The sequence below is a fragment of the Rhipicephalus microplus genome, chromosome 4 (genome assembly GCF_043290135.1).
Source record: "Rhipicephalus microplus isolate Deutch F79 chromosome 4, USDA_Rmic, whole genome shotgun sequence".
Lineage (NCBI taxonomy): Eukaryota > Metazoa > Arthropoda > Arachnida > Ixodida > Ixodidae > Rhipicephalus > Rhipicephalus microplus.
This window is the reverse complement of record NC_134703.1, coordinates 127,576,931-127,589,997: the sequence shown is the minus strand read 5'-3', so window position 1 is coordinate 127,589,997 and position 13,067 is coordinate 127,576,931. Positions and strand designations below refer to the sequence as shown.

General features: G+C 46.8%; 1 long non-coding RNA gene across 1 annotated transcript in view; it reads right to left on the bottom strand.

Annotated features, from left to right (window-relative positions):
• LOC142814605 (uncharacterized) overlaps positions 1-3,094 on the bottom strand; it is a 163,774-nt gene extending 160,680 nt beyond the window's left edge. The window contains exon 1 of the long non-coding RNA XR_012894965.1: positions 2,919-3,094. This is a non-coding gene — a long non-coding RNA (uncharacterized LOC142814605). The remainder of the gene's footprint in view (positions 1-2,918) is intronic.
• Between the last annotated feature and the right edge of the window lie 9,973 nt (positions 3,095-13,067).

Genomic DNA, 13,067 nt, shown 5'->3' with positions numbered 1-13,067 from the left:
TTTCCGGAGCCCTCCATTTATACGGCGTCTCTCATAATCATATGGTGGTTTTGGGACGTTAAACCCCACATATCAACCAATCATCAAGCACTATCGGCGTCAAATAAAACGCGGGTGGCGGAGTGTGTGGACGGAGCATTAGCAAAGGTATACAGTGAGCGCAGTTTCACTGACAGGCGTGTACATTCGGTATAACAGCACTGTTCTATCACAACCCGATATTGTCGCCCCCTCATTATGGTTCTGACGTTTAATATGAAGTAAAAAAATAGGGCTGATAGAAAACAAACAGGACAATATTATCTCAAGTGTAACGTCCCAAAACCATGATATGCATGATTATGAGAGACGCCGTAGTGGAGGGCTCCGCAAATTTCGACCACGCGGGTTTTGTTTTTTAACATACACCAAAATAAATACACGGGCCTCAAACATTTTTGCCTCCACCGAAAATGCAGCCGAGAATAAATCATGCACTTTACGGGTGCATGATCGAGTGAAACCACTAGATCACCGCGGCGGGGCGAAAATGAACGAGAAACGACCAAATAGACTTGGCATGCGCATGCCCCAGGCAACCATTATAACCATATCAGGTTATCAAAACAAGTGCTATAAACAGATTGATTGATATGTGGGGTTTAACGTCCCAAAACCACTATATGATTATGAGAGACGCCGTAGTGGAGGGCTCCGGAAATTTAGACCACCTGGGGTTCTTTAACGTGCACCCAAATCTGAGCACACGGGCCTACAACATTTCCGCCTCCATCGGAAATGCAGCCGCCGCAACCGGGATTCGAACCCGCGCCCTGCGGGTCAGCAGCCGAGTACCTTAGCCACTAGACCACCGCGGCGGGGCGTGCTATAAACAGGATAACCATGCCTAGACTGGACTGGACTGCGGGCACTGTAGCTTTGCTAATGCATTGGCCAAGCGCTCCACCGTTCGCGTTTCAATTATTACCGATAGTAGATTGCAATGGGTGAAGGTGGCCATATGAGCTGCCAATGTTCACCAACATACCTATGTAGGCTCTGAAGCAAAAAAAAAAAAAAAACTATGCGACATGGGTTCTCTTGGAACTTTTGCAGGCGAGCACATATATTCAGAATTAAAATCGAACGACGGATCGAGTGCATAGATATTGGAATAGCTCTCCATATTGTGCACCAAAGTTGAACAACAAGTAAAAAAAAAAGAAATTCACTTCCTTTCACGTTGTGCCATGTGCGACAGCTGGTAGACGAGATTTTTATGCGAAAAACGAATGATTTCGTCATTGATGCCTCGCTGTTTTTTTCCCAGTGAAGTCAAAAAAAAAAAAAAACCGCTGGGAATGCAGCAATAATATCAGCAAGTCACTATAGCTGCAGTTTCTTAACGCACATTTCGTAACAGCATGCGATGTGGATATAATCGCAATATAGAACGGTTATTATTTTTAAAAGAGACTTCTTCTTGTATACCCTTTGTTATTTTTGCTGAGGATATGGCCCGTGTTGTACGTTCCACTTCCTGCCTTTTTAACGCATGCAGTCACGTATCGCGTAGCCTTGTTCCATTTATGATTTAGTTCTGTGCCAACACCGATGTATATACAACAGGAATGCTCGAAAATGCTGTCCATTTACCATCAAAACGTTTGAGAGAAACGCAAGAGACCAAAGCCTTGTCACAAGAGCAGAACCTCCGGTTTTCTATCCTGCACTCGCGAGCAGTAGATGACGTGGTAGAAACGAGAAAAAATTAAATGTAGAGATCAGCTCTATCACATCGGCTCGTAATCAGCGTGCACAGTTTTTAACACACAACCACACGCTCCACAAAAAAGGACAATGATATATATAGCTTACACGTCTATAGCCAGCAGTGTCCACCACTGCTTCACAAGCAATCTGAAATCACAGCTTGCGTGACAATCGTTATGACAATCCAGAGGCGTCCTGGCTAACAGAATCACCAGCTTATTCGATATAGTAACACTCATATTTGGCTTCAGACTGGTGTGAAGATTACTAAAGATAGGTGGTGTATGCATGGCATGATGTCCGTGATTTTACGATATTATCGTTAAGCAAGCCTTACACGTAAGCAAAAGCTCTGCATCTGTAAACTGTGAGTCGCCTCGAACCAAGGTACAATAAGTATACAGTAACGCAAAGGCAATCGAGAAACGTTACACGTAAGCGATCCACAGTGCCCACTAATAAGCTGCATGTGTCTATTGCATTGGAAAAGCATGTTTCGAGCATTTATACCTGGCCAACAATCGAGCGTTATTTTATACACGTTCAGTGGCTACGACGGGAAGCCTGATTTTACGGTCATAAACCACGGCACAAGGCGAGTTTCGTGTTCTCTAGAGTAGGCATAATTATCGATAAAAGACGGTGTTCAGATGGTCCGCTTTTACAGTCTGGGACAATCATGTTTCTTGCTTTCACGAACCTGAGATCGATTTATCTATCAAAAAATGCGAAACTTATTTCACAGGTTTATGTCATACGCAGATACATAAATGGTGACCCTGGTGTAACCGACGCATTTATGTAAAGGTTTTCACAAGTCAACCCACCTTACAAATTATTTGAGTGATTGCATTAGTTACTGTGACCGAAGTATTGAACAGCCGAGAAAATGTAACTATCGAGGCATCAATACAACATAAAAAAAATCACAGTGCATGCTCTTAAGATCGAAGCTGTAGCGTTCAAAGCCGCACAGTTTACCAAATGTAACAAGCTAATAAAATACTCGCTGACAGCCAGCCACGCAAATAGCACAAGAGCCACACTGCAGCATAGCAAGATAGGCACACAGACATATATCGAGATGCGCCTCATAGCACAGAGGGTGGTACCGACCCACATGCCACGGCATTTTGACAGGTTCTTCGGGAAATGCCAATACGCACCTTAGGCAGTGGATCCGGGCCTTTTGATGACTATATCCACTGGGTGATCGCTCACGTCTGACTAGGCCAGCAGCAGCAGCGGCAAAAAGCAAACGCAACAACTGCCGGTGGAAAAAGAAGCTGGACTGCACCAGGTTGAACGGGAAGGGGATCCGGGTGCGCGCTATCGGTGACGCTGCCTGCATCCGCGGCCCGCGCTAAACAAGACATCCCGCCCGCTCTAGTGCACTGCGTTCCTCCGGGAATTCTCGGTAAGATGCGCAGCTCGCCTGATAAGGCCCGCCGAGCAACGCGCGCGCCTCCAAGACAAAAGGGGGTCTCACCCCGGATGACGGAGTAGCAGGGCCCCCGCTTGAAAAGAAAGAGAAAATTGGCTCGCTCATTTACGGCGGGTTTTTGGCCCGCAAAAAGAGTATGGCGGTGAGCAAGTCGCACGACAACTCCCGACAATGGTCCGCGATCTTCTTGAAAACTTCCAAGCGATGGGTGTACCGACGAGGTGGCGTTGAACAGCGCAACTGTGGCGGCGCGTGATGGCGGTTAGGACGCGACGAGTGGGCCCAATTTCACGGAACGGGACGCGCGCCTGCCGGAGCCCGCACGTGGTCTGAAGAGCAGGGGCTGGGCGCCCGCTCGTTCGGCGGCGTTCGAACGCGATTGTCAAAGGGGCCATAAAACGTCCAAAGGAGAGGGGACGGGACGTCCCGTCGAAAAATAAATGATCCTCGCGTAAAGAAGAGCCCTTAGCTTTAGTGCTCGCCTCCCGTCTTCCGCACACCATTCTCCCCCCTCTAGCACGTACTCCCCGCAGCCATATCAGTTTCTGCGGGACGCCCCGCAGCTGAAATGGTCGAACAGAAGCATCCAAGGTGCTGCTTTCCAGGACCAAAACAGCAGAAAAAAAAGATTATACTGAATGGAAAACCACGTGTTGCCGCCTTCGCCACGACCACTTACAAACACATTCCTATTTGCTTTTACCCTTGCTGTCTTTTTCATTCTCAGCTACACGCGTTGCTTCGTTAGTGAGTTGCTGCCGTCCGTGCACTTTAATGTGAACCCGGCTGATGGCTGGCGTCGAGCAGCACTTCAAGCGAGCACAGGCGCGTGCGAATGAGCGAAGACCTCTGGTAAAGACGTCTAACCCATGGAATGGTCGCACTTTTCCTGAGGAGCACAACAGGAGCACAGCGGGAGATGTCCAGAAGAGCAAAATAAAGAAGGGTTGTGTCTGTTCTCCCGGCTATCCATATAGGGTTACCCGCTGACTTTGTCTCTCTCTACGACCGAGCCGGATCGCTGACAAAGCCGGACGCGTGACACTACGCATTGAAGAATGGTCCTTTCTCGGTCATCCATCGTGGTTCGTCGTCTTCTACGGTAGCGTCCGCTTTCTTCTACGCGCTCCGCTTGTTTGCCTTTATTTTCGAGACCCCCGCCGAGGGCAGAGAAAAGACGATGGAAAAACGCGGCGGGGCTTGATGGTTTTCGGACGGCTCTGGCAATTTCACAGTACTTCGCCTCGCAGTTCTTGTAGTACCGGCCGTGCATGCTCGGACGTGTGCTGACGGGCGCGTGGCGACGCGCGGAAAATGACGAGTGGGCTCCCAGCTCACGCCGCTTCCTGACGAGCGAATCAACAATTGGCACGCCACATGGTTGCTGCATGCCGCTACATCGCAGCGCTCGCCAAAGGAAGGCGCTTCGCGTGAAAGCCCTCCCAGCGTGCCTGTGTGTACAAAAAGAAAAGCAGCTGGTCTTGTGTTGGCCACGTAGTAACTATGTGGCCGGAGAGATTCACGCAAATGGTGAAGGACATTGACATAAGTGAGCGGGGGTGCCTTTTTCCCTGCCGCCGGCGTATAACGTGGAAAATTGGCTCGTGTGCGTTACGCAGACATAGGAAAGGAAGAAGAAGGGACGATGACTACGATGGCACTGGAGCGTTGGACACGAATGGAAAGCGTCATGCGAGAGCGGGTTTGTAAAGAATGTTTGTGGAAGTGGTGTTCTGGTATTGTGGGCACACTTGTGCCGTACTGCAATGTAAACAGTCCCCCCCCCCCTTTTTTTTTAAATGCCTTTATGCCACCTGGAGCGTCCTCGCGTAAGAACGCACCGAAGGTTGCATGAACTCTTGCGCGTGTAGGCGTGAAATACACCAAAATTGTACGCTGTGCGGTCAGTGCCAAGTGTCGCCGTCTTACGCTCTTGGTAATAATTGTTTGGGAGCTCTGTTATACTGTTTGGAAACCTACCATTACTGACTATTGCAAAAAAAAAAGAACGACAAGTAGGAGCGTGACGCCTTGTAATTAAGAAGGATTCTCATTTTGCACGAACGCGCAAGCACTGATACCCCTGCTTACATCTTTTTTTCTCATCTTGAGTGCCTCGTGGAAACATTTACGTTTCCACGCTTCGGTGGTTCTTTGCACTCACTAAAGTTGTCCGCACATATGCTGGAGTCTCCTGCACTTCCTGAAAACGAGTTGACATGACCAATACATATTTTCTTTCTGTAACCTTGCATAACAATGATATACTTAGTTGTAATTTGTTTCTAGGGCTCCGTAACGAGTGCAGAACATGAATAGCGTAAGGGGATTAGCAAATGTGGAGTTGGAAATTTGAGGTACGACGGTATTTCGTTGAAACGAGCCGTTACTGAAGTTAACGTGAAACATTGACCTTATGGCTGCGGCATCTCCTTTCCTCTAATGTGCACAATCATATGCATGCTACCTCATGCGCCTTACCCCTATACATGTAATGTGGTTGCAGTATTGCCACTTTCGTATATACTGAAGAAGTTCCGAAGCGTTGAAGTTGATGCCAAAGTGGCCGAATGTGAATTGACTTTGACGCTCTAATGTTTTCTTAAAGTTGACATGGATCACGGCACCCGAGTCGATCTCCCTTCCGCACCCGTCAATATGCGGTTCACACGGCTAGCAGTCAAATACGTCATCACTTGCTTTAAGACAGATCGAATGCTATATACGTATTGAGCCAGTGCTGATGCGCTTTCAGTTTTTTTCCCTTGATACTCGTATATACTATAGGTGAGTTGGCAACTACAGGCGAATCACTTCTATTTGAGCATAATATGAAAAAGAAGCACTTAAAAAATGAATACACAAGGTATAAAAAAACGTAACTACATAAACATAATATTCTGTAGATACACTTATCAAGTAGTACAAAACTATCAATTCAATGATAACAAATGAGCTGGTGGAAACCCAAATGGTAATAACCGTTTCCTGTGTGTCCGTGTTTCTATGCACAATTCTTGCTAAACGTTCTTTTACTTTAGAACACGTTGCTTCGAAAACATGCTCTGATTCAGAGGTGAGTAATGCTCTCGTCAAGCTCGAACTATATAGTTTAAGAGTGCGAGTTAACTGGTCAAGGGCACTCGGCAAGTGCTAGAGTGTTTGCGTCAACTCAAGTGTTTGCAGCAAGTGCTCATGACAAGTGCACTCGGCAAGTGCTCCAGTGTTTGTGGCAAGTGTTTGTGGAAAGTGCCCAAGTGTTTGCGGCAACTCACAAACAAGCGCTCCGCTTTAACCGACTGCGTTAATGTAACGATGTCGTGCGATATATGGTCCCCACTAATCACTCTGAACATCTCATTTATAGAGGTTTCTGGGTCTAACACGCACAAAGAAAGCTATGCGAGTGATTTAACAGCATGAACCTTCCCGCATTAATTGGCTTGCACTGAAACCATATTGATTCACTTCATGGGACTCGAGGTTCGTGACGTCACGCTAACGTCACCATTCTATCATTGCCAAGTTGATTTGTGATTATCCAACAGAGACCGATAACAATGTCGCAATATTGTTATAAGATTCAAGCATGTTGCGCAACGTGAGTATGCGACCTTTATGTCATCTAAGCCAGTGGAGAAGCAGCAAGTTTATATAGCTGTGTTCTTGACGTAACATGCAAGATCTATCTGCACAATGAGGCAGACAGGAAAGGTGAAAGGTGGTTGACGCAAGTCTGGTTTGCTACCCTACTCTGGCGAAAGCGTGCGTGGAAACGTGCGTGTCTCACGAATGAATGAACTATCTGAATACCTTGACGCCTCCCAAATCCTCGTTCATGCCAACTGCGCCGGTTGTCTGAATGAAATGGGTACAAACATGTCATCAAATAAGGAAAAGCAAGCTCCAACTTTCTGTCTACATCCTGCAACATGTATTCGCTATAGCATCTGAAAAATACAATAAACAAAAGATGCCGTGATTTCGTACCGGAGTGGCACTATAGGGGTAAGTATTTTCATCTTTGCGTCACGAAGTGTGCTCATGCGCTGTCGCATTACTAACGACAGCGTGTAAGAAGTGAGCAAAGGCTCATTTGTATACAACATATATGTGGTACGCTTGACACAAAGGAACGGGTTTCATAATTAGTCAGTCTTCGTGCCTATGTGTCCATGCGGAAACGAGTTCAGCATTCTCGCTCTGAAGGCACCACCACATCCATGTACGTATGTAATATGATCCACATAGGTGTAATTTACAGTCGTCAGCAAAGCTTAACACGGACGCTCCGGCACATGACCTGGACCACTTTGCCTGATGACAGCGGCGAAGCGCTGAGCATTGTGGCCGATGTATACGTAGTACCTGTTTACGCTTGGATAGTATGTCGGCATGCGTGGGTAACATCTCGACAATAGAACCCAATGCTACGTGGTGCTAGTGTCAATCAAAATGTTCCAGGACACGCTGTGAAGAGTTTGTGTTAAGCTTGCGATCAGCTTCACGTTACTCAGCAATTTTTATTGACCGGGTACTTCAAAACAGGGGTGACACAGCTTGAGCGCCGCTCTTCCTACACACTCACACCAGCCATGCTGATTTAATGAACAGGTTACAAAATTTCTTATTACCCACTCGGGACATAATTCTCGCCAGTTTTGTTCGAAACTATCATATTGGTGATATGCACTGACGTCACTTAAGCTGCAATGTTAGAGTTCCAAACAACAACCTGGGGCACAAAGTTTGCAATTTCAAGCTAATGTTTTTGGTATACACCGCACCCAGAGTTTTTATTTTGATTACTCATTCAAAGAGGTCAGAAGCGTTCCAGCGGTGTCCTCATGACATGACGTTACGGCGTGACGCGAGATAAAACTCGCTACGCTATTATGCCGTCTAGACGCCATCCAAACCACCATATCTGAGTACCAGTACGTTAAAAATCTGCGTCTATATGACGCCACGTTCATGCCAACCATATGTTCGACTGTTTAAACCAAATGAGGTTGGAACCTCACGGAGCGTTCGGGCGAATGCAAACTCTGCATGTGTGTATACGGGTTGAATATGCTACTTTTCAGCCGCACATGCCTCTTTGAGAACGCATTGCATTAGTATGAAATATGCTAACTCTCCCTCGTATGCTGTTGCTCCGTTTAGAGGGACCAGCGTTACGCTTATAGCGCGCTCGTTACAGGAGCCCGCGCCACACGTGCGAAAGTTGCACGACAGAGCATGCAGCACAACCAAAGCCGGCCGCGCTCGCGCACTGAAGAGCATCGGCAGCACGAGCGGCTCCCGACATTGCGTCATCATCCATCACCTGCCTCTCTCTTCCTTTCCCAGATTTCGTTTTATGCTTTCCCTCTTCTGTGCGTGTCTATGTGCGGCCGTTCATTACCCAAGAGCGTATGGTTGCCGCGTGCTGACTGCGCGGACAGCCAAGCTCTGCAGCGTGCAGTCGGCGTCTCTTCGTCACGGTTCGCACCGCATTTCCCCCACTTCCCCCCTTTTATTTTTTGCCCATAGGCGTCATTACTTGTTTTGTCTTTAGTTCCCCTCTGTTTTTTTGTCTCTGGAGCGCACACTGGGTGCGACGATCTCCCGCCGCCCAGCAGCACGTTCGCCCCTGCATGCACACGACGAGAAAGCGCCGCATCGACGCGCACACCTCATAGGCCCTTCACAGGTCCACGAAAGGCGGGATCAGGAGGCACTCTTTGAGAGTGCATTGGACATGTTTGAAATGTGACAGCACGTTTACACCCGCGGCCGTGGCCCTCTCGGTCGTGTGCCCGCCCCGCCGCGATGATCTATACCTGAGGTACTCGGCTACTGACTCGCCGGTCGCGGGATCGAATCCCGGCTGCAGTTTTCGATAGAGGCAAAAATGCTGTAGGGCTGTTTGCACCGATTTGGGCGCACGTTAAAGAACCCCAGCTGGTCGAAATTTCCGGAGTCCTCCACTACGGCGTCTTTCATAATCATAGGGTGGTTTTGGGACGTTACATATCAATAAAATCAATCGGTCGTGTGCCCGCCTTACCAGCTGCACAAGGACGATCCGATAAACGCTGGAAGTTAAGTCGTTGCTGAATGATGTAATAATGAAAAAGAAACAGCTCCGAGTTTCACTTTGCCAAAGCATTGATAGGTTAAAGTGGCGTCATGAATGCATAATATGGCCCCAGCATGGTGGCTTAGATGACGTCAAGGCAGTATAAACACGCGCTATTTCACCTGCTTTCGTGAGATAACGACGTCGCTGGAACATATTCGGGCTTGTGTGCGTGAATAACGATCGAGCCAGCTCGCGCAGTGCTGATGACGATAACGTGACATCAAGAAGTCAGCGTCCCATCATGTTGGTGCTCCAACCTGCTATTTTCAGTGACGGTAGTGCAAGCCTGGTTCTAAACGTCACTATGTCTGCTGCTTGCCTTGTTTGGAAGCTTGGGCCTTTTTGGTCATCAAGTGCCCTTGCACCAATAAACAACGTATATCACCTCGAAGCACAGGCCCTTAGCACTCTACTGAGCTCCATGAGCGCAGAAAAGTTTCGACACAACAATTGTTTTCAGTGGAATCATTCGCGGAACCCAATATAAGCGAAAGTCACTAGATCACGTCCCTGAGCGTTCCTGCTATATAGATGTCGAAAGCAATAGGTGGTGCTTCAGGTCACCAAGCCTCCTAGAATGTATACATAGTGTTTAAGAAATGTGTCCATATTCTTTAAAAATCAGAAAAAGGCGTCATTTGCTGGCTGTCTTCACAGTTGCTTTTTCTGTAGCGTTGGACATCTTAGGAGGGTTGAAGAGATCATTTAGAGCCATAATTAGAAAAAAGTTTAATAAATGACTTTTCAATTAGCGGAGTTAGGCAGCTAAGTTGAATGGAAGAATTGAAGTCATTCATCTGAAGAGCCCATTGCCGCTTTGAGATGTTGTAAAAGGCAGGTGGCAGGTTCGAATTCGATTGTAGGCCCGTGTACTCAGATTTGGGTGCACGTTAAAGAACCCCAGGTGGTAGAAATTTCCGGAGCCCTCCACTACGGCGTCTCTCGTAATCATATGGTGGTTTTGGGACGTTAAACCCCCCATATCAATCAGGTTCGAATTCGAGTGATTTCTTAGCAGGTGACGTCATATATTCATCTAGTAAAAGTGTCATCTAGCAATAATTGTGATTGAATAAAATTCCCCTAAATTCTCCGGCGATGCCGAAACCAAATGACTGATGAGCGCAACAAGCAGGTGACTATACAATGACGTCATTGTTCAAAAGAGCGGTTACAGGGCTGCAGTACTTCCCCTTTTTCGGGAACCTATGTGCGTCATGCGTGCTATAATTGCAAGCGTAGCACACACACACACACTACGAAGTCGGTTGATGGCTAATACAACAATGCTCCCTCAATTCGGACGTCTCAGACGAACTTGGCAGTGTCGCTCTTTCGCGTTTCGGTTCCACCGCAGAAATCAGGAGAATTTCATTACTTCGCAGTTATTACTGGAAGCCACTTTTCCGAAATCTCGAAGCGGCAATGTGTTCTTCGCATGAACGACTTCAATGCTCCCAGTTGACTTATCTGCCTAACTCCACTAATTGAAAAAGTCGATTAATTTTATTTTCCTTATTACTGTTGGAAATGATGTCGTCAACCCTCTCAAGATACCTGCCGCTACATAAAAAAGCAACTGTGAAGACAGCGAGCAAAAGTTGTTGATTTTTAAAGAATATAGGACACATTTCTTGAAACACCCTGTATATATAGGCTTGCAAGGTGCACATCGTCGCCCCGCCGCGGTGGTCTAGTGGCTAAGGTACTCGGCTGCTGACCCGCAGGTCGCGGTTTCAAATCCCGGCTGCGGCGGCTGCACTTCCGATGGAGGCGGAAATGTTGTAGGCCCGTGTGCTCAGATTTGGGGGCACGTTAAAGAACCCCAGGCGGTCAAAATTTCCGGAGCCCTCCACTACGGCGTCTCTCATAATCATATGGTGGTTTCGGGACGTTAAATCCAACATATCAGGTGCACATCATCAAGCGCGCGCGCAGCTAGTTCTTTTGATATATCAACTTCTGTCTACTCCATTTCGCATCCACATGTCTTTGACTTTATCGATTCATGCCGCCATGTACAAAGATAAAAAACATTCGTTTAACAATCCAAGATGACGGCAAGTATATATCTTGAGTATGATCACCCATAACACTTCACCTTACGGCATGAATTATCACAGGATGTTATCGCTAGATCACGTGATCGCTATTGAGTCTGGTGTTAGTGATCCCAAAGGACGGACACTCTTTAGAGCCTACGCGATGAAAAAAGAAATGATATAGAATACACCGTGTATATATATACTCTAATGAATAACAGAGTGGTACATATTGTCCCTGAAAAAAAAAAAACTATAAGGTACCACAGAGGAATCAGCTAAAAAGAGATATTAGCCGACGTGGTTACTGCCGAGTCATGGATTCACACATGACAGGAATCTTACCATCTTAATCATGTTCAGCGTAAAGTGCCGGATATGAAACTACACATCTTCGTCTCCCTTTTCTGGCTATAGTATATAGACAGAAAGACGCTAGCGCTTTACATGGTACACGTGTAACGTTTACAAACACCAAAGTTTGCCCTGGTTACTCGGAAAATTGTGTGCATGTCTAGTTTACAACAAGGGCAAGATCAACCTAATTAGTTATAAACAAAGCCGCATATATTTGCTTCCTAACCTATATACAGATAGCCACTGTCAAGCAGCTGCAAGGCCGCAACCACCTTTACCATCGCTGCCTTGATAAAGACAAGCATATATCGACGAACTGGTTCCAGCAATACCCCATTTTCAATAATTTTTCATTAGTTAAGACACCAGAAAAAGAGATAGAAGGAGGGTAAAGCTTCGTGATGACTGCCTTTTGATTGGAGAAGTTTGGGCTATTCGATATGGATTTTGTTCTGTGCACCGGTGACACGAACACTTTTTATCGCGATAAGGGCCAATCCGAATCAGGCTCTACACAGATTGGGTGCTGCTGCACGGTCACTTCAATCACGATTAGGTCCTATTGGGACCAAGATGATGGAGATCTGTGCATCGCAATGTGGCTCCCAGGTCGCAATAATAATGTCGTCTGTGCCAAACTGGACCCGGATTATCTCGTGCCGTGTAGCATGCGAATTGTTCAGATCCTGCAGCAGCAACCATTGTTCATCGCGATCAATGAATCCGCACCGGACCGGTCCTAATCGCTATCAAAAGTGCCCGTGTGGCACCTGCATTTTATAGTGGAGAGCTTAAAACAGAGGTGCAACTGCCAGGAGAAACTCGAGCAAGTGCATATTACAGATAACAAAGAAACTCTGTAATCTTGCGGGTTACAACGCAACCTAGGCTGAACAGAAGTAGGTGAAAATAACAGGAGCAGATGTAATTCGTCCCTGCAGTGTCAGGGACGAGTGATGCAAAAGAATCACCACAAAATGACGACACCACATGGCGTCCGGATTATCAATCAATCAATCAATCAATCAATCAATCAATCAATCAAACAATCAATCAATCAATTTATTTACCACTTCAACAAGCAGAGGGCATGAGAAGAAAAAGCTCCTGCGAGCTTGACTAGGCAGGTGTGACAGGTCGCCAAAATTGGTAATGCCATCATGACGTCACATTATGAGGGCATCATATCGCGTAATAGCTAGGTAAAAGGTGCCTCCAATCACGGAAGCAATGCAATATCAGGTGAGGTGCTCCTGACCTTTGAGACAGTGAAAAACCACGTTAGGAGCAGAATGCCTTCGAAGGGTGGTGTGTCAGCATCAATACATCGGTTACAAGGAAAGAC